Source organism: Chiloscyllium plagiosum, unplaced genomic scaffold (genome assembly GCF_037043375.1).
Source record: "Chiloscyllium plagiosum isolate Xiang-an unplaced genomic scaffold, Cpla_swu_hap1 HiC_scaffold_27, whole genome shotgun sequence".
Lineage (NCBI taxonomy): Eukaryota > Metazoa > Chordata > Chondrichthyes > Orectolobiformes > Hemiscylliidae > Chiloscyllium > Chiloscyllium plagiosum.
The window spans coordinates 47,825,179-47,852,723 of NW_028270165.1; the positions used below are offsets into that span (position 1 = coordinate 47,825,179).

Consider the following 27,545-nt stretch of genomic DNA (forward strand, 5'->3'; position numbering starts at 1 on the left):
TGACCTTGTGTTAGTCACAGACAGTTGCTTGAATCCAGCTGCATTTCTGTGGCGGAGAGAGGGGGGTAGCCCCTGGAAATCCAGAACATGACTGTCTTGATATTACTGAATATCAGACTAAAGTGCGAATGAACTTAAGAGACGTACCGTTGCATGCGGGAGCTCGGTTGTTTATCGATGGGTCCTCCCGGCTGATTGAGGGTAAAAAGCACAATGAATATACTGTAGTAGACAGGATAGAGGGAAGCATTATCGAGGCTGAAAGACTGCCTAACGGCTGGTCAGAGTTCAATGATAAGTTTTTAAAGAACTATACTGTGGCGCTCGGCTCTTCTTTGTCTATTCTTAGGAATAAAGGCCTGTTGGTACAGACACTGCCATTCAAGTTTGCAGTACATCGAATACAACCGGGTAATTGGGTCCTGATCAAGACCTGGAAAGATACCAAACTGCACCCGTGCTGGGAGGGACCATTCCTAACTCTCCTGACTAGTGAAACTGCTATTCGGACTGCTGAGAAAGGGTGGAGTCATCACACTCGCGTTAAAGGTCCTGTGAATGCCCCAAAGGCGGAGTGGCACGCTCATCCTACAGACAACCCTCTGAAAGTTAAGAAAGAAAGAATGAACGGAGACAAAAGACTCTTTTAACGTTTGCTGATATACATATTGTTATTGATTGTAAGGGCTGTGTGACACCTAAAATGTTAAGACAGGACAGTAGGCAGAGTTCAGAGATGGGTAGATACTGGTATAGTATTATAACGTTAGTAGTACTAACTATTCAAGGAAATGCGAAAAATCACTTCACGACGCTGTGCCAGAATTATGCTAAACAAGAGGGACTTGCCGACTGTTGGGTCTGTGCAGAGGTCCCACACCATGGCGAATCTGGAATCCCCCCCTCAGTAATATTGCTCACTAAAAAAAGTGTACGATGTACAATAATTTGATGTGGGTTCAAATAATACAAAGTGGAGGTTTGAAAGAAGCAAATATAGCTTTGCGGGATGGTTCCCAAGGCCAGCTCCAAAACATCAGGGCACTATTGATAGTCTTAGAATTTCCCCACCGAAAGGAGCAGTAAATACCACCTGTTTCTGTAATCAGAATGATGCTGCACCTTTCCAACTAGGAAAATCATCTTGTGTCCACACCAGTCAAGCCACTGCCACGACCACTCCCCGAATATTAAACGGAACATATTGGGTATGCGGTCTGAAGGCCTATCCATCCCGGGGAAAAATATGTTCGTGTGATCAAATGTGTCATGTTATGAAGTTGACGAAACACTTCCCCAAAAACAGAAAGGTTGGAGTGGCTGCTGTTACCTCGCTTATATAGTCCCTCACCTCCGAATAGAAAAGCTTGAGCCCAACCTGAGAAAGGAAGGGGGGATAAGACGCAAGACCAGCGAGGTCTCAGAAGGAGACCGTCTACTGTGGACACTACTCCCAAACTACAGCACTACAAGGGCAGGGGTGGAAATACAGAAATAGCAGCTGCCCTTGAAAATTTAATTAATGATACCACCGACGCGATGGGAGAAACTCAATCCCAAATATCGGCCATAATCACTGAAATGATTGCCACAAGACTGACAGCTTTACAGAATCGAATGGCTTTAGACTATCTTTTGGCCGAAAAAGGGGGAACCTGTGCTCTGATTGGTAAAGAATGCTGCACCTTCATCCCAGACATCTCTTCCATAGTGGAAGATAAGGCAGAAATAGTAAAGAAAAAGATAAGCAATATAAGACAAATTGAAGATGAACTCCGAAAAGATGAAGGATGGGGATGGGGTAACTGGAGATTGACCGGGTGGGAAAACGGTTAGTGAATTTAGGCATTTATGTGCTACTAATAATTGTAGGTTTACTGATAGGGTTTAATGTGTTAAAATGGATAATGACTAAGCTGGTAATGTCTTTGGGAGGACAACAACCAATAATGGTACAAACTTAGAAGGACAGAAATGACTAGATTGTGAACCTCGACACCATAGGGTGAAAAGAGGGCAAAACATAAGATTGCAAAAACAACAAATGGTTAAGAAAAGAAATGGGGGAATTGTTAGAAATGGGTAAAGTATGTTTTTGCAGATATAGAAAAAACATACAGAAAAGGGGTACAGCAAGAGAACTATTAACCCTGCAGGTATTTAGGGACTTTAGTGAATTTAGTGTATAATTGTGGTTAATTAAATGCTACCTTTGGTGTGTAATTACTATAACAAAAAGTTCTTTTTGTATAGTTATGCTTTCAGCAAAAAGCTGAGATAACCGAAATGTTTGAGCTATACAAAATGATACAAGTTAATGAAATGTCCGAGGATGGAATGTACCAGCAGAATTGATACAAAATGTGAAACCAGATCTTGACAAAATAAATGTATGTGTCAGCATTTACAGAAAGGAAGGTTGCCAACCTGGGGAAGGGGCAAGTAATAAGGGTGGAGTGCAGCTGGGCAGTGGTCTGGAAGGGCTTATGCCCTAAACGTCGATTCTCCTGTTCCCTGGATGCTGCCTGACCTGCTGCGCTTTTCCAGCAACACATTTTCAGCTGTGATCTCCAGCATCTGCAGACCTCACTTTCTCCTCAGTGGTCTGGTACAGTAAGAGAGATTGGGTAATTAGAAGTCTGGAGAGATGCCCTCACTCAGCTCAACTGTACACTAACCTAAGTTCTAATTTGCTCATTTGCTTCTGCATTTGATGCCCTTTCTTGCAAGATCGCAGAATAAATTGTCTTGTTTCCAGTTTTGGTGGTCTCGTCTAAATTTTATTAAACTTGTTTCTAACAATACTAACGCTCCTGACTTATGCACCTAACCTGCACATCCCTGGGCACTATGGGTAATTTAGAACTGCCAATCCACCATAACCTGCACATCCCTACACACCATGGATAATTTTGTATTGCAAATCCCCCCCTAAAATGGATAAAGTTAAAAATCACACAACACCAGGTTGGAGACTAACAGGTTTGTTTGGAAGCACTAGCATTTGGAGCGCTGCTCCTTCATTAGGTGGTTGTCAAGAATAAGGTCATAAGACATAGAATTTATGGAAAAATATGACAGAGTCCATGTCATTGAAATGACATGTTGAACAAACCTGGATTGTTCAGTCTTTCATCTTTTCGATTGGGTTGCAGGCATCATTAACATGCAAATCCCAGAACTACCTGTAAGGCACCTTCTCAAGAGAACTTAAAGTTTTATAACAAAAAGTGACATTTTAGACCAGCTCTGCAAGTGAAGTGTAGTGCGGTGCGGTGCGGTGCGGTCAGGAGAGAGAAAAATGTCAATTTCCATCCTGTATGTCTCTACCTATTTGAGAACAGATGCCTTACTTCTGTTGGTGTAAGTATTGTTGTAAATCATAGCTGGGTACTAATAGTTAGATATAAGGGGGAAGAGAATTCCTCAAATAGGGCAGTATAGGAATCCTGGGAGAGCTCTATTTCTGGTTTACTTGCTAATGAACAAACATTAAACACAAGCACCTATTTATTTCAAATTTGATTTCATTTTCCTTGTGTGATTCCCTGCTGTGACTACACTTGCCTGGATGTTGACAGGCTGGGAGATTGTGGGTTGGGGCTTGATTGACTGAATGTTTTATTGTTCCAGAAGGTGTAGAAGGGAACAGGGAGATCAACAGAGGACAGAGAAATCAGGACCTGAAATCTGAGCTGACACCAGACTACCCTGTGATCAGTGCTTTGATTAGCAGTGCCAACCCTCCACCTTTACCTAACTTCCCATTTGAGGACACCCTCAATATTCAGGATCCAATCCTTGTCATCCTGAAGCCATGTCTCTGTAGAAGTGTCAGATCGCAATTATTCACTTCAATGTATGTAGTCAATTCATTCACTTTTGTTACAATGCAGCACACATTTAGACACACCATTTTTAGTTTCAATTTTTGTGATCTTTAGAATCTAGTTTTGATTGCTGGTACATTTACTCTCCTTGTCCCTTTCAATTGTTCTCAGATGTTCATTTTCCACATCACTACATTACTCACTGGCCTTGATTTGGATTGGCCATAATGTCTAGGGACGTGCATGTTAGGTGGGTTAGCCATGGGAAATGCAGGGTTATAGTTTCAGGGTAATAGAAGCAGGAGTAGGGCCATTTGGACCATCCAGCCGCTCCGCCATTCATTAAGATCATTGCTGATCTATCCATTCTCTCAGGTCCTCCTCCTTGCATTATCCCAACTACCCTTAATTCCCCTACCATTGCAAAAACCCATCCAACTGTGTATTGAATATTCTTAATGAAGCTGCCTCTACTGCTTCTTTGGGCAGAGAATTCCATAGATTCACTACTCTCCAGGAAAAGCAGTTCCTCCTCATCTCTGTCCTAAATTTACTCCTCCTAATCTTGAGGCCTGGTTTCATTCACCAGCAGAAATTACTCAATAGGTAGAGCTTCATCCCCACAGTGCAATGAATTCCCACTTTCCACCAAAATCCTGGATGCAACTCATTCAGTTGCTGTCTCACAAATCCAAGATTTCATTGTAACTTCTTCTGTTCCCATTAAGGGCAAAACATCTTTGAAAGCTGCTCTGAAACTCCAGCCTTCACAATCACACTTCTGCTTTCACCAAAGATTAGAGTCATACAGCACGGAAACAGCCCATTTGGTCCAACTTGTCCGGCCAAACAGATATCCTAAATCAACCTAATCCAATTTGCCTGCATGTGGCTCATTTCCCTCAAAACCCTTCCTTTTCATGTACCCATCTGTTTTAAAAAATTCTCAAGGTCAAGGACCAGGCTCGCAGGAAAGTAGTCTGACATAGAACAAACAGCCAAGAGGCGAGTCTGCTAGAATATAAGTGTTTTATTCTCCGCAGTGTCCCCACAACCAGTCTCGTACTTACAACGGGTCTGGCTTATACTCACTCTACATGTTACCAAAACTGGGAGCCGTCAGTTCTCGTAGAGCGGTTGCCAACAACCCACGCTCGGCGGTTAAACGTAACCCCGGAGCAGACTCTACCGAACTGGAGACTTCTCCAGCTGATATACCCTTTTCCAGATATAAACATTCATGTGAACAGCAGAGCAAGGCTAAAAAACACATTCCATTCTGGTTACATACAGATAAGAAGATTCACACGGGAAGGTGTATAACAAGATTCACACGGGACCAAGCGACACCTTCCATTTTCGGTTAGATTCACACATGTATTGGGACACAATTTTAACCCTTTCACCACATTCCACTGCTTGGCCCAATACATGTGTTGCATAATGATTCACACATGTATTGGGACATAATTTTACACCACATTCCACTGCTTGACCCAATACATGTGTTACATTATGCCCATATGTATTCTTTCTAACAAGCGCCTATGTACACGCCAAATATACAAGCAAGTCAGGACATTACAGCATGTTAAAATCACCAGGACCGCTACCAGGATCGACAAGGGTGGGAACAGGAATGTCCCCGCAGTGGAGGACATACCACTCAATATGTCCCACCAATGATGAGCTGACTCCACGTCCACTACACGGGCAGCATGTACTACCTCCTGTCCATGTATAAAGGTAGACACCGTAACCTTGGTGACATTGGTTTGATGCTTTCGTAATATCTGCTTAAGCTCCTCGGATCGGTCCAATGCCCGCTTAAACCGATCCAGGGAAATGTTCCAGGGATTCCTCAGCACTTTCCACTGCACCTTGGTAAAGTGGCGAGCACTGCTATAAGTGGTCAACAAATAGGTGTGATTCTGCCAGTGCCACTGATAGACATTTGAGAGGCATCCCGAGAACGGTGCTGAGGGAAGCATAGGATGTGGATTATTGGTAGCCACACAGAGCGTGTGTGGCCCAATCTGCCACATCATGTCCCTTGGAGTCTCAACAGTCCATTCGCACAGGGCCGTTCCCTTAGTCAAGCAAGGGTCCCGATACCTGTCCATCAGTAGGCAAGTTTTCCCCTGATCAGTCTGTTCACAAGCGGACAGATCATAGGTAATATTGGTATCTGGGCTAAACCACTGTCCCCTTGTCTTCAGAAAATAATATCCAGAAGATGTAATCACTGGTAATACATAATATCGACAGACCGTAACAGTGTGGGTTACATTCATGGTAACAAAGTATCCGTTACACATAGTTGCATTACACCATGTTCGCTCTGGATGGGTTATCATCCACAATTTCTCAGATACATTCCATAGTCCCCTCCACGCCTGTACATTGGGGGATGTTACCACACGCAAAAAGCGTTCTTTCTGTATTTGAGCATGCAACATTTGAATATGACAGGCAGTCCAATTTAACTGAGCCGTAATGTTCTCAAACAGTTCCTGAGTGGCGCCCCAGACATCCAGTTCCCATTGCAGAGATCGTATCATTATTTCAGCTGTCTCTCCTTGAGTCATCATTACGGATGGCATCCACCTTCCAATAGTATGTAGTCCTTGTGAGGTGGCCTGTCCCGTGTTAGATAATTTAGTACGGGTTACCTCAGAGTCAATGGCATTCGAGATACCCATAACAGTTCCTGCGCCTCCCAGCAGGGTGTCGTACCACGCTCGTCGCCGCCGCTTGGTATGACACTCGGGTATGAGGGGCAACTGTATCCGCCAATGAACATCGGTGTGCAGTACCGCCCGGGCCATCTGTTGACAAGTTGACATAATAGGGGCCAACTGTGTTCGATGCGACCGCACGCCCCCCGTGGCACCCCTCTTCGGTGCTGGCCCGCCCCGCGTGGGGTTTAATAACGCCTCAGACGGGGCGTTCGTCGAGGGCAGTACCATTATTAACCACATGAATCGATGACGATTCCGAATATCGGTGGCATTGCGCAGCCACAGATCTTCCCCCCGAGCTGTGACGCTCCAATGAGTCCCCGTTGTCCCGCATGTCTGGGTGCGTCGGTCCCACAAACACGTCTTGACTTGGGCATTTACCACCAAGGTGCAATTAGGCGGTATGAACGATATGTCATATTTTTCCCCATCCCGGCGCATGTAGCACTGTGCACACGTGTACAATTGACAGTCGCTGGTGAGAGTCAGAACAACGCACTGCTGACCGGGTTCACATGTAAAGTCGTCCTGCGTCCGTCGCTGGCTACTGGCCTCCCACCGCACCTCATGGCGGGCGACCGGTACCAGCGTCCAGGCCGTGATACCGATGCCCTGGAGTGGCCATCCGATCGCGAACATCGCCAATAGGAGTCGCAATCCCCATGACCACCCCATGTTCAAGGCGGAGGGCCAGCCTGCGGGTGCATAGCAATTACAACATTATTTAGGTCTCACGTAAGTAGCACTGGTTCGCCGGGACGTTTGCCCAGGTCGGGTCTCCGGGGTACATAATGGTGACCAGACTGTCCTTCCCCTGTGCTATGATTTCGGCCGGCCTGGGGGGGCCGGTCGTCTGGCGCACCCATACCTTGGCCCCCTTAGTGTCAGTAGACCCAAATCCCCCCGTCCCACGCTCAGTAACCGTAACGGGAGCTCCCATCTCTTCCACCGTTGTAAGGTTACATGGCTTAATGACCAATTGCGCTATTCTGTCCCCCTTCTGTATCACGTAAGGTTCAGCGGTGATGTTGACCAGGATCACCCCCAACTCCCCTTGGTAGTCTGCGTCAATTACGCCTGCCATCACATCAATCCCCTTTAGTGACAGTCCCGACCGCGGGAGGATATGCCCATAGGTTCCAGGGGGACAAATCAACCCTAACCCGGTCTTAATCACCGTAGGTTTCTGTTGGATCAAAGTCTGGGCAGTTAGTGCTCGTAGGTCCAGTCCAGCCGAAGCCGGCGTGGCCCTTACGGGAATATCAGCTTCCTCAGCGAACTTCCACATTTTAATAGGCTGAGTCTTTGGGGTATCACATACTCGTATCATCCTATTCAAGGGTGTTACCCCATTTCCTAATGGGCGGTTATTAATTTGTTTCACCACCCGAATTAGTTGCTTCCTCCAACCCGTTAAGTCATTGCAACCTCCTGCTTTTCGTAGTGAGGACTTCAGAAGCCCATTCATTCGTTCTATAAGTCCCGCAGCTTGTGGGTGATAGGGTACATGATAAACCCATTCCACGTGGTTATCGTGACCCCACTGCTTTACCGCCCTTCCTGTGAAATGGGAGCCATTGTCACTCTGGACCTGTATGGGCAATCCATAAAATTGTTCAATCAAATCTAAACATCGCAAGGTAGCCTGTTGATTGTTGTGACGACAGGGATGGGCTACCAAAACCCCAGACATAGTGTCCACAGCTGTACATATGTGGTTACATCCTTGTGAGGAGGGTAAGGGACCCACAAAGTCCATTTGCCAGCTCTGTCCCGGACCATCCCCCCGATGGATATGTCCCATCATGTGTTGGGGCACTCCCTGCCGCTGATGTTGACACTGCTCACACTGGTTTACTGCAGTCTTAACATCATCTACCATAAGATCTATTCCTCGGTCTCGAGCCCAGTGCAAGGTTCCTTGCACTCCCCAGTGCCCAGCCTTAAGGTGTGCCCATCTAGCTAGGTCCACTGAGGTGCCCCTTTGCACCATCATGGTTCGGACGATACCATCCACATATCGGTTATGTAGAGCTTCCACATCATTTCGAGATGTATGGGCATCTACGTGGGTGATGTATATGACCAGGTATTGAGCTTTCTCCCATATATCCTCCCATAACTGTTTACCCCACACTTCCCTATTCTGGATCATCCACTGATTGGCCTGCCAAGTTGGCATCCATTGTGTCATGCCGTTAACCACTGACCACGAGTCAGAGAACAAACAAACTCCCATGACCCCTGCTTGCATGACTACCATATGCACTGCCTTTAATTCTGCCCACTGACTACTTTTTCCCTCCCCTAATTCTTCTAGGGTAGTGCCTTGTTTTGGGTTAAAGGCGGCAGCTTTCCATCTACGCTGTCCCGCTTTCCATTGGGCTGACCCATCTACGAACCAAGCCGTGGCTTGTTCATCCGGGGTCAGTTCATCATACCGTTTTCCCATCTTAACGGGTGATTCCTTGTATTCAATCACCTCAAACCGCTTTTCCCCTTCCTCAGGGGCCTCCGCCACTTGCTCATGTAGGACTGACACTCCTTTCTGTCCAGTCCGCACTCTCTCCGACACATACCATTTCCATTTAATGATGCTGCTCTCTTGGGCAGTTCCTATTCGGTGGGTAGTGGGGTCACTAAGTACCCACGGAAGAATAGGGATAGCTGTTCTCATGATCACTTCATGTCCAATGGTCAGGGCTTCGGTTTCCACCAAGCCCCAGTAGCATGCTAATAACTGTTTCTCAAAGGGGGTATACCGTTCCCCTGCCGGGGGTAATTTTCGGGACCAAAATCCCAGTGGCTTACGGGTCCTTTCCTGTTTTTGCCATAAGCTCCAATTGGCATAATCCCCCTGTGCTGAGACTTGCAGTTCTACAGGTCCTGACTGTATCTTTCCCAAGGATACAGCTTGCTGTATCGCTTGCTTGGCCATTTCAAATGCAGTTTGATGGACCTCCGTCCATTCGAACGCTGCCTTTTTCCTCGTAACTCGATACAAAAGTTTTAAAATTTGTCCTAAATGGGGAATATGCTGTCTCCAGAATCCGAATAACCCAATAAATTGCTGCACGTCCTTCTGGGTGTGAGGGACGGCAAAGACCTGAATCTTATTTTTAGCTTTCGCAGTGATTTCCCTTTCCCCCTTGTTCCACACGATTCCTAAGAATTTTACCGTTTGTGAGGGACCCTGGATTTTGGCTGGGTTGATCTCCCACCCATATCCTCGCATATGTTGAACCAGTTGGTCCAGCAATTCCTGAACCTGCTTCTGACTTGTCCCCTGTATCATCATATCGTCAATATAGTGCGAGATCATCACTTCGTCAGGCACTTTAAAGGCAGCCAAGTGTTCTGCAACTATCCGGTGGCAGATAGTAGGGCTATGCAGATATCCTTGGGGCAGTCGTGTGAACGTGAATTGTCTACCCTCCCAAGTGAATGCGAACTGTTCCTGCCTATCTTCGGGAATAGGAATTGTGAAGAAGGCATTAGCCAAATCAATTACTCCGTACCACACCCCTGGATGATGTTGGATTCGTCCTATAATAGTGACGGCATCCGGGACCGCTGCCGTCAAGGCCGGAGTGTGACGGTTTAGTTGCCGATAATCTACCGTCATCCGCCATGACCCATCGGCTTTATGTACGGGCCATAAGGGGTTATTCCACGCCGTGGTGCATGTCCTAAGCACTCCCGCTTCCAAATAATCCTTAATTGTGGCGGATATTTCTTTATGTCCGCCGGGAATCCTATACTGTCTAAGACTTATTACGCGATCGGCGATCGGGATGGGGAAGGGGTCCATCTTAACCTTTCCCACTAACACCGTCCTACAGCGCAAAGCCATTTTCGTGATTCCAAATTCAAACTTCCCTTGTTGGAGGTGAAGTGTTAAACCGGCCAGAATGTCCATTCCCAGGATCCATTCTCTAACCGGTGTAATGATAATTGAATAAGTTTTAATGGGCATTGTACCTATCTTTAGGGGCAATTGTACTGTTCTTCCTTCAATCAGATTACCTCCCAGCCCAACCAGCGTGACTGGGGTTCCTTTAAACTTATGGGGCGTCCCATAGATTAAGGTGGCCTCCGCCCCTGTGTCCACTAGAGCCATAACGGTTTGGACGGATTTGCGCCAATAGATAGTCAATGATACATGAGGTCGAATGTCGTCTGCTGACCATTGGCTCGTTCGTGGGCAAACCCTTGGGGCTTGGCCCGATTCCTATTGTTCCTCCCATTCATCTTCCCCAGACAGCACTGGGTAAAGACGTTTGCCTCGCCCTTCTTTGTTCTTGCCTTTCTTACTAGGTTTCCGGCCACGCCTATCCACTTTATAACACTCTCGGAGGGGAGGCCGTACCTCCTCCTCCTCCTCGTCCTCCGAGGATTCCCACCGCTGGGAAGTGGAAGTTCTACCCCTTCGAGGCTCATTAACAACCGGACCCCGTGTCTGACATTTTTGTGTTAGTAATTCCACTAGGTCTTCCATAGTGGGTCGGGACTCCGTCTCTACCCGGGACACCTTCAGTCCCTTTCGTCTGCATAAGTCTTTTAATTCCGGTGTAGGTAGGCCATCAATCTCCGATGCTGGGACCTGCGCCCGTATCAAAGCTTGCCACAAAGCACGCCGTGAGGGGCCTTGGTTACTTCCTTGATTAGGGTTTACTTTTCCCCCTGCCCGAGCCTCAGGGCGACGCCCCTCCGTGCCCCCCTGAGAAGCACGGGTTGTGGGTCCCCAATCCCCCAAACCACCCATCTCCCTCATCATACTACGGGCATCTCCTAGGGTTTCTCCCCGTCCACTCAACATTATGGTTAATAACAGTGGTTTATAATGGGGGGGGGCAGTCTTCACTAGATGGTCTCTAGTCTGTCTACTAACATTTGTGTTATCTACCTCGTCCAGCACTCCCAGCAACAGGGCATCCCGCACACACAAACGGGTTAGCCTCTGAACCCCTTCCTTAATCGTTGTCCAAGTTCCTTCCAAGGGGGGCCAATCGGACGGGAAGGGATACTGTTCGGCCACTGCCCTGGCATACATCCCAAATAGGGTCCCCATACTGCGATCTATTACCATATCCTTGGCTTGGTTGCGGTACCCCAGGTCTATGGCAGCATCCTTTGCTAATCCACCAAACTTGGGAGCATCCTGATAGTCTACCTGCACTTGTTGCCCCCCTTCCTCGAGGAGCCGAATTAGCCATAGCTCTAACGGCTCCCCAGGATTACGTCGGGTTTTCTGGGTGATAAACAGCACCTCATCGGTAGTGAAGTCTTCCGTTAATTCAGAGAATTCTGCGGGAGGCTGAGCCCGCGGTAATTCATGCATAATTGCCTCCCCTTGTTCATTCCGTATAGGGTTTCCTTTCTCATCTAACATTACCTCCCGTTGCACTGGGAGACGTCTCTGAACCTGCTTTCTCCTAACCACTGGTTTAGCTTGGAGTACGGGTGGGTCCTCTTCGTACTGATCATCTAAATCTCCCCAAATGTTCCCATCCCAATGATCGATATCCCACCGATCCCCGTTATTTAACTGGGCTACAAACGCCCGTACTTGTACCGGGTCCGGGGTTCGAGGGACCTTCCTTTTCTCTTTCCGTTTCTTAGCAGACAAATACATAATAGTTCGTCCTGCTAGTTCAGTTAATGCTGTCAATTCAGCTTTTAACTTCATAATTTCCTGCCTCAACATAGAGGCATCTCCCGAACTGAGTCCCTGCTCATGTTTCAGGAGGGCTAATTCTGCTTCAGCTTTTTGGCGCTTGTCTGACTGTTGTCTACAAGCCGCCGCATAGGCCCACATCCTCCGCTGTACCCCAGGCAATGGGTTCTTCGGCAGGACTGGGATCCTCTCAAGGGTGGACAGCAGCGACCCTGGGGTTCCTACGCCCTCGGCCTCCCAGTCCTCCGGTCGCCCCCCACCATTTCTCAAACAAACTGCCACGCCATGCCACGGCCCATGCCATCCCGGGACGGTCAGGACCTCCACAGTTTGTTCCTCTGGTTTCTTAGCCTTTTTCCAAAACATTGTTCTGTATCAAAATCTTTCCTCAATTGCGATTGATCCTGCCGGCTACGCCAAAATGTTTTTAAAAATTCTCAAGGTCAAGGACCAGGCTCGCAGGAAAGTAGTCTGACACAGAACAAACAGCCAAGAGGCGAGTCTGCTAGAATATAAGTGTTTTATTCTCCGCAGTGTCCCCACAACCAGTCTCGTACTTACAACGGGTCTGGCTTATACTCACTCTACATGTTACCAAAACTGGGAGCCGTCAGTTCTCGTAGAGCGGTTGCCAACAACCCACGCTCGGCGGTTAAACGTAACCCCGGAGCAGACTCTACCGAACTGGAGACTTCTCCAGCTGATATACCCTTTTCCAGATATAAACATTCATGTGAACAGCAGAGCAAGGCTAAAAAACACATTCCATTCTGGTTACATACAGATAAGAAGATTCACACGGGAAGGTGTATAACAAGATTCACACGGGACCAAGCGACACCTTCCATTTTCGGTTAGATTCACACATGTATTGGGACACAATTTTAACCCTTTCACCACACCATCCAAATGCCTTTTAAAATTCTTCCTCACCTCAAACATATACTTTCTAGTTTGGACCTTTCTACTTTGGCAAAAGTAACTTGGTTATTCACCCTATCCATGCCCCTTACGAACGTCTATAAGGCCACCCTTCAGCCTCCAGTGCTCTAGGGAAAATATCCCCAGCCATTTGAGTCTCTCCCTGTAGCTCTAACCCTCCAACTCTGACAGGAGCCTTAAAAATCTTTTCCAACCCCGTTCAAAGTTTCACAACATCTTTTCTATAACAGGGAGACCAGAAATGAATGCAGTCTTCCAAATATGGACTTACACAGCTGCAACATGACCTCCCAATTCCTGTACTCTCTGCTCTGACCAATAAAAGAAAGCATACCAAATGCCTCCTTCACTATCCTGTCTACCGGTGACTCCACTTTCAAGGAACTATGAACCTGCATTCCAAGGTCTCTTTGTTCTGCAACACTCCCCTTAACGGTGTCAGTCCTGCATGGATTGCTTGACCAAAATGCAAACTACACACCTCTTAAACTAAACTGCCACTTCTTGGCCCATCAGCTCACCTGATCAATTCTCATTCATAGTGAACTCTGTTTCCTCTCTTATTCCTTTGAAGTTGAAAATCTCCACCCCACACACCCTCTCTCCGTTCTCAGTTTGCTGAACCTAATCCCTGCTGGACCTCATCCTGAAGGGTCTGCTTCATGCTGATTAACAGACCCACACTCAGGGTGGAGAGGGGGGTGGGGACCTAATTGAAACAAGGAATACTGAACAGCCTGGACAGAGTGGAATTTGGAAAGGTGTTTCCATTGGTTGGAGGGATTAGAACCAGTGGGCACAGCCTTAGAGTAAAGGGAAGACCTTTCAGCATGGAGATAAGGAGAAACTTCTTCAGCCAGACAGCAGTGAATCTATGGAATTCACTGCCACAGAAGGCTGTGCAGGCCAGGTCACCGAGGACATTCAAGATTGAGATGGAGACGTTCTTGAGTCTCAAGGTGATGGAGGGTTACGGAGATGAAGTGGGAGAATGTGGCTGAGGAACCTATCAGCCATGATTGAATGGCAGAGGAAACCTTGAATGGTCCAATTTCTGCTCCGATGCCTTATGTTCTCTTGCTGTCCTGGACACACACACAGTGCATTGGAAGCAGGAGTAGGCTGTTTGGTCTTCCAAGCCTGCACCAACATTCAACAGATTATCGGCAGATTCACAACCATCAAGATGAATAGTTTGGGACTTGTTCACTGGATCACAGGAGGTTTAGAGGTGACCTGACAGAGGTTTATAAAATCACGAGGGGCAGAGATGAGGTGACCGCTGGTATCCTTTCCCTAAGGTGGGGGTTTCAAGTTTAGGCAGCGAATTTGAAGGTGCGAGGAGAAAGGATTTTAAAAAGGCGGGGGGGGGGGGCACTTTTCTTTTTACACAGATTGGTTTGTATGTGGAATGAATGTGGATGCAGGTTGAGTAACAACATTTAAAAGACATTTGGATAAGTATATGAATAGGAAAGGTTCGGAGGAATATGTGCCAATCACAGGTAGGTGGAATTAGTTTAGTTTGTGAATATAGTCGGCCTTAGACTAGTTTGACTAAAGGGTCTGGTTTTGTTGGTGTCTGACTCTGTAACTGTTCTATACTGGGGTTAAATCATTTACTTGCCTTCCCCCAGAAACATCCACTTCTTTGGTGTTCAAAAATCAGATGAACTCAGCCTTGAATAATATTCAATGACCCCCTAACGCAGGAAGACATCCCCACTTCTGAACGCAATTCCTCTTGTTAATATACCCCTTGCCTTGCTGATTGCTTGCTGTTGAAACTTTATTGCTGGAACAGCACAGCAGGTCAGGCAGCATCGAGGGAACAGGAGATTCGACGTTTCGGGCACAGGCCCTTCTTCAGGCCCTGATTGCTTGCTGCACCTGTCCAGGCAAAAGTGAGGACTGAAGATGCTGGAAATCAGAGTCGAGATTAGAGTGATGCTGGAAAAGCACAGCCAGTCAGGCAGCATCTGAGGAACAGGAAAAATCGACATTTCAGGCAAAAGCTCTTCATCTGCACCTGTCTGACAACTGGCAGTGACTGGTGTAGAAGGATGCTGAGGCCCCTTTGCACATCCACACATCATTCCTGATGAAGTGCTCGGGAACGAAATGTCGACTTTCCTGGTCCTCGGATGCTGCCTGACCTACTGCCTTTTTCCAGCCCCACACTTTGACTCTAATCTCCAGCATCTGCAGTTCTCACTTTCCCCACATCCCAATATATCGCCATTTAAACAATACATCTCCTTTCTGCTTTTTTTTCACAGCAATGGCTATAACTTCACATTGAGATACTGCATTTGTCACGTGTTTGTCAATTGTGGTCTTATCTACATTGGGAAGACCCAGTGTAAACTTGGGGAACAGTTTGGCGAGCATCACAGCTGGGTCTGCAGAGGCTGACCAGACCTCCCAATCACCACTCATTTTAATTCCCCTTCCCACTCCCTTTCTGACAAGAACATCTTAGGCTTCCTCTATTGCCACAACGAACCAAACCGCAAATTGGGGGAACAACACCCCATCTTCCGCCCGGGCAGCCTACAGCCTGTGGGACTCAACATCAAGTTCTCCAATTTCAAATAACCTCCCTTTCGATCCCCCGACTCCCTTCTCAGCCTCGTGCCCCTCATTTCCACTTCTCCCTTTCATTAACCTGATTTCTTTCACCCATTGACTCATCAGGCCGTAACCTCACCCTGTCTTCACTTATCCCCACTTTAGTCCCCTGCCCCAGCACCCATCCCCAGTCCTGAAGAAGAGTTACACCCAAAATACAACTTCTCCACTTCCTGATGCTTATTGGTTTGCTGTGTCGTTCCAGCCTCCTGCCTGTCTATTTTGCCAATTGAGACACAGACCTCGACCATGTTTCCAGAGTCTGTCCCCTCCCTGGGTTCACTCCCTTTCCTTTCAGTTCCTGCAAATCAACAATTGAATCCCAGAATGAAAACGAAACAGAAAAGGGGGCGAGAAAAGAGAGTACTGTACTCACAGATCTTAGACAGAGGAAGGAATTTGCAGTCTGGGTGAAGCTCAATGTTGATTCAGAAAGAGAGGAGCAGGAGTAGCAGCTTCAGAAACTCATGGTCCAACTTCCGAATTCAGACAATGCTGTGGCTCTGATTGGCAGGAGGACCATTCTCCTTCCGGTCCTCCAGGGTTGCCTACTGGGCCATCAAAGGAAGATCGCGAGCCTTTTTTTGCGGAACGCGATGAGCATGCCCAGAGTTTTGCTGATACCGGTGGGCATACGCACTGCGTTGCTGACACCGGGTAACATGCGCAGTATGCTAACTGGGGATGCTGGTGTTCCTGTCAGATTTTAAGAGGCCAAATGCCAATGGGTAAAAAAGGGGTTGAGGCACAATTTGTTTTTTCGCTGTGGTTTGACACTTCATTGCTTTTGCATTCTGTCTGGATGCTCAACTTTTGTATGTCTTTTCACCACGTTGTGGGGCGAGTCCAGAACTGGAGGGCATGGGTTTAGGGTGAGAGGGGAAAGGTTTCTGAGGGGTAACCTTTTTGCACAGACGGTGGTGCGTGTCAGCCAGAGGAATTGGTGGAGGCTAGTACGTATGATAATATTTAAAATGCATCTGCATGGGGATATGAATAGGACAGATTCGGAGGGATAAGGGGCCAAATACTGGCAAATGAGTCACTAGATTAATTCAGGATATCTGGTCGGCATAGACCGAAGGGTATGTTTCTGTGCTCTGTGACGCTATTTCTAGATAGTTGGAACAACTTCATTAGGCCATTCACCCCTTACAGTCAAGATCAGAGTGGTGCTGGAAATGCACAGCAGGTCAGGCAGCATCCAAGGGAGCAGGAAAATCGGCGTTTCAGACAAAAGCCTGAAATGCTGCCTGACCTGCTGTGCTTTTCCAGCAACACATTTTCAGCTCTGATCTCCAGCATCTGCAGTCCTCACTTTCTCCATTTCTAACCCCTCCCGACTCCCAGGTAGAGTCATCACCACCCATTTTCTGTGAGTGTGTGTCCTTTGAAGGACTTGATACAGCGGTCAAAGATGGTTCGAGGCATGAGAAAAGAAGGGTGTGGTTGGGGCTGGGGAGAAAAGAAACAGAATGGATGGGGGACAGAGAGAAACTGTGGGGGGAAACAGAGAGAGAGAGAATAAGTGGGGTTGATAGAGAGATTGGGCGGGGGAGAGAGAGTGGGCGTGGCGGAGAAGTGGGAGATGGCACAGGGCAGGGTGATACTAGGCACACAGATACACAAGATGATCACTGAGCCATCAGTTAGCCAACTTGACACACAAGATGGCCGCCAGATGACAATACGGAGAGAAACAGCAGAGGTGCCACCAGAATGCCAGCACAATGGACTCACAACCCAGGTGATTAGTTTAAGGCGGGTGGGGGAGAGAATACACATGAGTAATGAACGCTGCCCGCCGAATTGTCTGGGTCCAGCCAACACCCATTATAGAAGTGCTAACAGCTTGATACAGACTCAATACCAAATGCTAATAGCCAGGGCTGCAGGAATCCCCCTTCTCAGGAAGAGCAATTAGCGCCCATTACTACAACAATGGATTTCCATGCAGACATTGAAATGGACAATGTCTGCACTGAAACTGACAACGACTGTGCGGAAACTAACAAAGGCTGTGCCTGAACTGACAAAGACTGTACCGAAACTATCAACAATTCTACAAGGATTACCATAAACAAATCATGTTACAAAGACAATAATCTCATCCCTGACCGATTGTATCACAAGATGTATAAAAGTTTCTTGACGTGTGCTCCAGGTCGAGAGAAGTCTCGCAGCTGACACTGTTCTGTTGGTGCCTTTCTCTCCCCGGAGCTCCGGTATTTCCTCGTGCAATAAACTCTGTCATTGAACCTCAATTCTGAATCCGAGCCTAGTGTTTTTCCCCACAACACGGGAGAGAGAATGGGCGGGGATGGCAGATGGTGGGGGGAGGGAGGGAGAGAGAGAGAATGGATAGAGACGAGATGGTGGAGGCCTGGAAGAATAGAAATGGGACAGAGAGTGTGGTGAGAGAATAGATGGGGGAAGAAGGTGTGGTGGAGAGAGAATAGATGTGGCAGATGGTGTGCAGAAGGACTGGTCAGAAGGCAGAGGGTGAGGAATGAAATGACAGGGTTGCAGAGGGTTGCGTGAGAGAGAATGGACAGGCTGTATGAAGTATAGAGGGAGAATGGACAAGAAGCTGGGGATGAAAAGAGAATGGACAAGGGGCGCTGTGGATGGCGGGGGAGAATAGACAGTGGGATCTGTGGGTGATGGGGGGAATGGACAGGGGAAGCTGTGGCTGGCCAAGATCAAAAAAGTTGATGACAGTAAACATTTATCAGATTGTTTCTGGAACAGAAAAACTTGCACTGGCGTCTCCCAGAAGAGGGGTGTCTCGTATGTATTCCTTCAATTTGTTTTAAAATAATTGTTATGTATCTTAATTGTTAAGGTGTACCTGGCACCCAGAGAGATGGCTGTGGTTGTTGGAGGTCAGTCATCTCAGTTCCAGGACCGTCTCTGCAGGAATTCATGGGGTAGTGTCTTAGGCTCAACCATCTTCATCAATGACCTTCTTCCATCATAAGGTCAGAGGTGGTGATATTCACAAATAATTGCACGATGTTCACAATTCCTCACAAACTGAAGCAGTTCAGTTTGAAATGCAACAAGATCTTAACAATATCCAATGGGCTGATGAGTGACAAGTAACATTTATGCCACGCCAATGCCAAACAATGACTCATCCCAAAAAGAGATAATCTGACCACTGCCCCGTGATATTCAACAGTGTTACTGTCACTAAACACCCTGCTATCAACATCCTTGGGGTTTACCATTGACCAGAAACTCAACTAGACTAACAACACACAGAATGGCAACAAGTGCAGGCAACCAGTCAGGAATATTATGGCAAGAAACTCCCCAAATCCTGCCCATCTTCTACAAGGCAGGAGTCAACAGTATAACGGACTACTCTCCCACCAGCTTGGATGGGTGCGGCTTCAACAACATTCAAAAAGCTTGATACCATCCAGGACAAAGTCGCCTGCTTGATTGGCACCATCTCCACATACATCCACTCCCTCTGCCCGACTGTTCAGAAGCAGGAGTGTATATGATCTACAAGACACAACACAGAAATTCACCAAAGATCCTGAGAAAATACCTTCCAAACCAACAACCACTTCCATCTAGAAGGATCAGGCAACAGATACTTGGGAACACAACTTCTTGCAAGTACCCCTCCAAGTCACTCACCATCTTGACTTGGAAATATATTGCTGTTCCTTCAGTGTTGCTGAGTCTAAATCCTGGAATACCCTCCGTAAGGACATTATGGGTCACCGTACAGCGTGTGGACCACAGCAGTTGAAGAAGGCAGGTCACCATTACCTTTTCAAGCGGAACTAAATGCTGGCCAGCCAGCAAAGCTCATGTACCATGAATAACTTTTAATAAATGGTTGGAATCTGCAAACTAAAAACAAAATCAGTGTTCAGGTGGAATAGACGTCGGGCTTTGATTTGGTTCTGGATTAGTGGTGCTGGAAGAGCACAGCAGTTCAGGCAGCATCCAAGGAGCTTTGAAATCGACGTTTCAGGCAAAAGCCCTTCATCAGGAATAAAGGCAGTGAGCCTGAAGCGTGAAGAGATAAGCGAGGGGAGGGTGGGGGTGGGGAGAGAGTAGCATAGAGTACAATGGGTGAATGGGGGAGGAGATGAAGGTGATAGGTCAGGGAGGAGAGGGTGGAGTGGATAGGTGGAAAAGGAGCTCGGCAGGTCGGACAAGTCCGGACAAGTCATGGGGACAGTGCTGAGCTGGAAGTTTGAAGAGCTTCAGGGCAGAGGAAATGACCTGAGAGTTGCAGTGGGAGAGGGACTCCCTGAGATTCTTGTAGAGAGAAGAGGAAAACTTCTTCAAGGCAGGCATGATTTGGTCCTTATTTGAGGACGGACAAAGAGCGATATACTGACACTGAATTGGAAATAGAGTTTCGAGTTAAACATCTGTAGTGTTTCACTCAGTGGATCAATTGAAAATCGATTAAAGATTGTCTCCTGGTGTGTATGTCATGAACACATGAAAAAGGACCGTTAAGAAGGCATATGGGACTCTTTATTTCATCTCGTTCATGGCTGATGTCCTACCCACAATCCCATGCGACCCAGATACTGCTCTATCGGCTGTGAGCAATGTTCATGGTGCGCATGTGTGAGATCGGTATGGGGCCCCGTCCCTCGTCGTTCTGATGGACGGTGCGACCAACCTTTGGGAATCCCAGGAGGACCGGAAGGAGTCTGGTCCTCCTGTCAATTAAAACCCCCGCCATTGTCTGAATGCGGAAGTTTGACCATGAACTTCTGAAGCTCTTCTCTCGCTGAATGAAGATTGAGTTTCAGTACATACTGCATCTTCCTTTCACTGTTTAACATCTGGAGTACCGCACTCTCTTTTCTCGCCCCCTTTCCCATTTCTTTTCTTATCCTTGGGTTCAGCTGTTGGTTTGTAGGAGCTGAGGGAAAAAGGAAGTCAATCGAGGGGAAGGGACAGACTCTGGAAAAGGTTGGTTTAGATCTGTGCCTGTTAATGTTTGACAGGCTTTGTTTCCTGAGCTTGATACATTCACTTGTCTGGCAAAAAAGGATGGCCTCTTGATCCATGTTGGGGATGGAAGTGGATTATGCTGTGGGTGACTTGCTCGTAGTAGTCCAATAAGTATTGGATAAGTAATCATGACACACAAACCTTGAGTTATTGACTGTTTATTCGGGAGCTCACGGGGAGAGCCAAGTCGACCTAATAGTCACAAGTCACTCCGACGAGAAACAGAGAGTTATGTGATTATATAGGTTACAGTCATTTAACAATTAGCAAACTGTTAATTGCATGATATTGAGTAACTAAGTCACATTGCCCAGCGACGTAGTGTCTGGACGGTGTTGGTTAGTAGCTGATAAGTGTGCAATAGGTCCTTGCAAAGAGAAGGATATTCCCATGGAAGGAAAGAATTTGTTTATCAGGTAGCAGTACAGCTGCAATGCTGAGTGTCTCTGTTGAGTCTGGGAATTAAGGGTAGTTGGGACAATGCAGGGAGGAGGAGCTCAGACAATGGATAGATCATCCATGATCTTAATGAATGGCGGAGCTGGTTGGAAGGGCCAAATGGCCTATTCCTGCTTCTATTACTATGAAACTATAACCCTGCATTCCCCATGGCTAACCCACCTAACCTGCACATCCCTGGACACTGTGGCCAATTTAGCATGGCCAATCCAAATCATGGCCGGTGAGCAATGTAGTGATGTGGAAAATGAACATCAGAACAACAGAAAGGGACAAGGAAAGGAAATGTATCAGCAATCGAAACTGAATACTAATGTCACAAAAATTGAAATGATACATGGTGAGTCTGAATGTGTGCTGCATTGTAACAAAAGTGAATGAATTGACTGCACACATTGAAGTGAATAATTATGATCTGAGACTCCTTACAGAGACATGGCTTCAGGATGGCAAGGATTGGATCCTGGATATTGAGGTGTCGTCAGATGGGAAGCGAGGTATAGGCATAGGGTTGGCACTGCTCACCAAAGCACTGAGCACACAGTAGTCTGCTGTCAGCTCGGGTTTCAGGGCCTGATTTCTCTGTCCTCTGATCTCCCTGTTCCCACAGAGTAAGATGTCGGTCTGTCCTCAGCTTTGCTGGACTTCTGCAGAAGCTTTCACGCCTCTTTTACAGCTTCCAGAACAAGAAAACATTCAGTCAATTGAAAGCCAACCCACAATCTCAGCCTGTCACCCATCCAGACACAGAGTGTAGTCAGAGCAGGGAATCAAACAAGAAAAATGAAACAAAATCAGAAATAAATAAATGCTTAATGTTTGTTCATTAGGAAGTAAACCAGAAATAGGGGCCTCCCAGGATCTTGAGAGTGCCCTATTTGAGGAATTCTCTCTCCCTAGATGTAACTATTAGTATTGTTGGGGCAAAGTAACTCGTGTGTCAAATCATTTAAAGCAAAGTAGTCAGGAGAGGAGAACTTGAGCAATTAACTAGCTTTATTCATTGCCATGGGGAATACCTCTTAGTTCAAAACAAAATCCGATGTATTCCAATAAAATACAGAATGTTACAAGTTTTATGTCAAACACAAGCCCCACTCTCCATTAATTATGCAACTGAGGGGCAGTTGTAAAGTTCACATACATTGTCCAGACCTACACTTCCTAATGCCTGCAAAACTGAATGTTATCTTATACTGCAGGTTCAGCTAGGCTCGAATTACGGATAAGGGACAGAGATAACCAATCCATCATTCTATGAAGCAGCACAGTCTAATGGCCTGAGGAGCAGAGACAGCCTGCAGCTACAAGGTCAGGCTATCAAAACAGAATTCCTTAGCCAGGGCTCAGACAGCATTATGTTAACAGTCTACATTTTCCTTTAAACATCGCTTTGTGATAAAATGGCTTCCACGCAGTTTTGTGTCAATTTTGATGAAATTCTCCCACAATCCCTCCTTTTTTATTAAAAAGAGGAGATTGGGGGTGTCAGCAAAAGGGGGATTATACCCAGAGCCAGGGGGATTGTCAGGAGGTAGTGTTTGGAGATCGGACTGTTAGTCCTCGGGTTCAGTAAGGACAGGGGCAGAAGGCTCCAAGGATTGGGAATCATCATCAGGGGTTTCATCAGGAAGGGGAAATCTCGGCAACTGGGAGATCACTGGAGAGGAGGGCCACAACAGTGAACTGAGCCGAGCACAGGATTGTCTGCGGGGTGACTTTGATTTCCAATCGAGCAGTTCCAAAGGCAGGGGGAAAGAAAGCTTCAAGTCGCTCAAACTACATAAGGACTCGCTTGGTACGAGTTCGGGATGGATGGGGATATGGGCACATAGCCAGCAGCTAGAATGGTTGACCTTCTGTGCATAAAGAAAATATTAAACTGTAATTTCTGTTTACTAGAGGTTATCAGGCCCAATCAAACATAGTTCGTGAAAGAAAGATAAGAAAGAGTGCAGTGAAAGGCAGAATGATCAGGCTGAGCCATTCACGGATGAAGGCTGAAGATGTGTCTCTGACGGGGTCTTCTGATGTTCCTCCAGGAGGTGGCGCTCGTTTGCATTGTGTTGGGTGTGTCCATGCGGCCTCCCCTTGACCCTGACTGCTGACCGGGTAACCCAGCAGGACTAGGAACGGGCCTTTCCATCTCAGCTCCAATATGCCCCGGTCCTAATGCCGAGGCTTGGCGTACCCATGAATGTAAACTCTAAAGAGTTTTGGTTAACTGATGCAAATATTTCCCACTTGTCCAACATTAGAGTGTCAGCTGTTTCAGCCATTGGGATGGTTTTGATTCATCGACTAAATACATCTACTCTTATTAGACAATATTCATAACAATGTACGCGAGGTGATTCTATAAAAGCAAATTGTAGACAGGGAAAAAGGCTGACCAGGCAAGGAGGTGGTTAACAAACACACTCTCTGTCTGCCTGCTTGCCCGCACCTCTCTCTCAGTCTGCCTGCACCACTCTCTCTCCCCCTTTCTCTCTCTCTCTGTTCTCTCTCTCTCCCTTTTTCTCTCTATCTATCTGCCTCCCTCATGCGCATACGCACACATAGAAGTCCATGGCAGTGAATGTGTATCTGCAGAATTAAATTTGCAGATACATTCTATTTTGCTCAAAAAATGCACAATCTGCAGGCAGTCAATACATGCAATATTTTGTGAATTTTGCTTTGGAAATAGAATCAGTCTCACTCAAGACTGGGACACAGAAGACTCTGACCTCACACCTTTAATGCACTGTCTGAGCTGAGATGTCACACTTTGCTATAAAACCTTGAGTTATCTTGAGAAGGTGACAGACGGAAGATGTGGGATTTACACAGTAATGATACCTGCAACCCATTTGAAAAGATGAAAAACTTAACAATCTAGGTTTGTTCAATATGTCATTTCAGTGGCAGGACACTAGAATGTTTTGCTATAAATTCTGTGTTTGTGGTATTATTCTCCACAACCACCTGATGGAGGAGCAGCACTCCGAAAGCTGCTGGTTCCAAAGTAACCTGTTGGACAAAACCTGGTGTTGTGTGGTTTTTAACTTTGTCCAGATTAGGGTGGGTTGACCCTGCTAAATTACCCATACTGCCCAGGGATGTGCAGGTTAGGGTGGATTGGCTATGCCAAATTCCGCATAATATCCAGGGATGTGCAGGTTAGGTGTATTCCTCAGGGTTAAATGTAGAGCGGTGGGGGTGTGGGTGGGTTACCCTTGGGAGGGTCAGTGTGGACTCGTGGGTCAGAGTAGCCTGCTTCCACACTGTGGGGATTCCCTGAAGGGAAGGGGTTCTCCTCCCCTTCTGCTGCAGGGCCGCGCAGGTGCAGTGAGGTGGCCCGCTGTCCACCTCGCCCCGCCCCTTAACCGTCACATTTCCCCGCCCCTTTAATGACGTCACAAGGCAGAAGTGACCCTGTCAGTTTGAGTGACACTCCCTCCCTCTGGCCAACTCCTATCCTGAGAGGGCCGGAGAGACGGGAGGCGGGGAAGTCTCTTCTGTTGTTGCAGCTGGAGTGAATTCAGGGAGGGAGCAGTCTCCACAAACTCAGGTAGGTTTCTTAATTACCCCAGTGAAGAGGGACGGAAGAATAGAGATTGGAAAGGGAGAGGGGTGGACATTTTTTCTGTTTTGATGTTTAAAATGCATCCGATTCCCACCAGTAACTGCAACAGGTACAAGTACATCACATGCAATATTCCTCATTGCAGCTTCAAGCCGGTTTTGCACCCTCTGTTCTTCCTCCACCTTGGACATTCAGCTTCCTTCCCTCATTCCCATCCCCCCGCCCTGATGTCCAAGCTGACCCGCAAAAGTTCCTCCATTCTTTCTCCAGTGTCTTTTGTGGGTTTTGAAGACTTTCTCAATCCTTTAATTGAGTAGATGAGTTGAGAAGTTATGTTGTAGCTGCACCAGGTTAGGCCACTTTTGGAATGTTGTGTGCAGTTCTGGTCTCTCTGCTAGAGGAAGGATGTTGTGAAACCTGAAAGGATTCAGAAAAGATTGACAAGAATGTTGTCAAGGTTTGAGCTGACCAGGGTTGGGCTGTTTTTCCTTCGAGCGCCAGAGGCTGAAGGGTGACCCGACAGATTTCTATAAAATCATGAGGGGCATGGATAGGATAAATAGTCAAGGTGTTTTCCCTGGGATGGGGGAGTCCAGAACTACAGGGTAATAGGTTTAGAGTGAGGGTGTGGGGAAGATTTAAAAGAGACCTTTGGGGAAATGCCTATGTTGAGGGTAGTGCATGTAAGGAATGAGCTGCCAGAGGAAGTGGTGGAGGCTGGTACAATCACAACATTTAAAAGGCATCTGGATGTGTAAATGAATAGGAAGGGTTCATTTTTTTTTAAATTGGCAGCTCTCAGAATGAACAGGATGTCTGTCACTCCTGTGTATTTTTTTAATTTTTTTTTTCCTTTTAACCCCCATGCTACCGCCTAACTGCGGTAGTGCTTATTTTTTTCCCCAGAACCCATGTTGTGTGTGTGCAGGTGTGAGACACAGTGAGAGACACAAGGTGTATGAATCTTTATTCAATTTCCACCACCAGGAAGAAAGGAAACACCCGAGTGGCCAATGACAAGCAGTGCCCTTCACAAATAGGAAGGGTTTACAGGGATGTGGGCCAGGTGTTGGTAAATGGGACCAGATTGATTTAGGATATCTGATCAGCATGGATGAGTTGGACCAAAGGGCCTGTTTCTGTGCTGTGCATCTGGTAGACAATGGTCCTCAGAATTCTGTTCCCATTAGGCTCTCCCTTAACTCTCTTGCAAATGGTCTTGGTGACAGTATGAGATTCTGAAAAGAAACAGGACCCATAAATGCGCAAGGGAAGGATTCCGTACATGGAGATGGGTATAGTTACTTATGCCACATAAGGCCTGCTGTATCCCAGCCAGTGGAACGCAAGCTGTTTGTCTATACGGGCAGGAGGTATATGGCCCCTTTGTCTTACAGGAGTGGGTGAGACAAGTCTCAAATAGGCAGGAGATGTTATGTGGAACATACACACCCAAAGCTGGTTCCATTAAAGCAATTCTCATATGACCCTGCAGTAGAGTTAAAAGACATCAGCAAACAGGTGGCAGGAGGGCTCATACAGTATTGGAAAACTTATCCTTAAGCATTTTGACTAAAAATGTTTAATTTTGAATTATACAACACATTTGCTGCACAATAGAAAATAGGCAGGGAGAGTAAGACAATTAAGAACGTTTGCCTGAACATCAGTGAATCTGTATAAACAGGACACCGAGTGATAACATTCATGGCTGTTCCTTTGTGAAATTAATAACAATGTTTGATTCTGACCTCAAAATGAAACTCGCTACAAATTGACTTCTCCCTTGAATTATTGTCCTTCACTATTATCTGTCCAGTTCAGAACATGCAGTGCTTTTGTTAACTTTTTGTGTTTGTGACAGTATCGTCTTTTGTAAACTTGTGTATAAAGGTAGTCTTCTAGGAGTAAGTGAGGACTGGAGATCAGAGCTGAAAATGTGTTGCTGGAAAAGCGCAGGAGGTCAGGCAGCATCCAAGGAGCAGGAGCTCATGCCCGAAACGTCGATTCTCCTGCTCCTTGGATGCTGCCTGACCTGCTGCGCTTTTCCAGCAACACGTTTTCAGCTATAACGGTAGTCTGTTTGTGATAGTACAACAGAGTAGCCTGCCAGGGCTCTTGAAGGAAGAACAATGTCCTACTCTCCTGGGTTATTAGAATCCAGTTAGCCTGGCTTATAGGCATCAGGGTTATGTTGTAACAGTGATGCTATTAGTAAATTAAAGGGATGATTAAAATTAAACTAAAACTGTCTGAAAGAGTTTTTGTGAAATTCCAGACGACCAAAGGTACGATCTCCGGGATGAACCAAGAGAGGCTTGCAAGTTGAGTTCATAAGGAATTCCTTGGGCCGTCTCAAATCTGTACTTCATCAAGAGTTCTTCATTACTATTACCAACAAAGTGCGATCCATTGTCCAAGCTAATGCACGCAGGTATACCGAAGCAGGGAATAATTTCCTTAAGCAAAATTTTCACAGTCTCAGCAGCAGTGTTAGGGGAAGGGTAGGCTTCAATCCACTTAGAAAAAACATCAACAATAAGCTAAACATATTTATAGCACTGACATTTCTGCAACTCAATGAAGTCCAGTTGAAGTGTCTCAAAGGGACCCTCCGGTAAGGGAGTTCTACACGGAGTGCAAGGCAAGCCTTTTCCGGGGTTATGTTCCTGACAAATAAGACACCGGCCGCTAAC

General features: G+C 46.7%; 1 pseudogene; it reads left to right on the top strand.

The window, feature by feature from the left end:
- Window positions 1-736: 736 nt before the first annotated feature.
- On the top strand, window positions 737-16,482 carry LOC148143924 (endogenous retrovirus group 3 member 1 Env polyprotein-like; annotated as a pseudogene).
- Window positions 16,483-27,545: the final 11,063 nt, after the last annotated feature.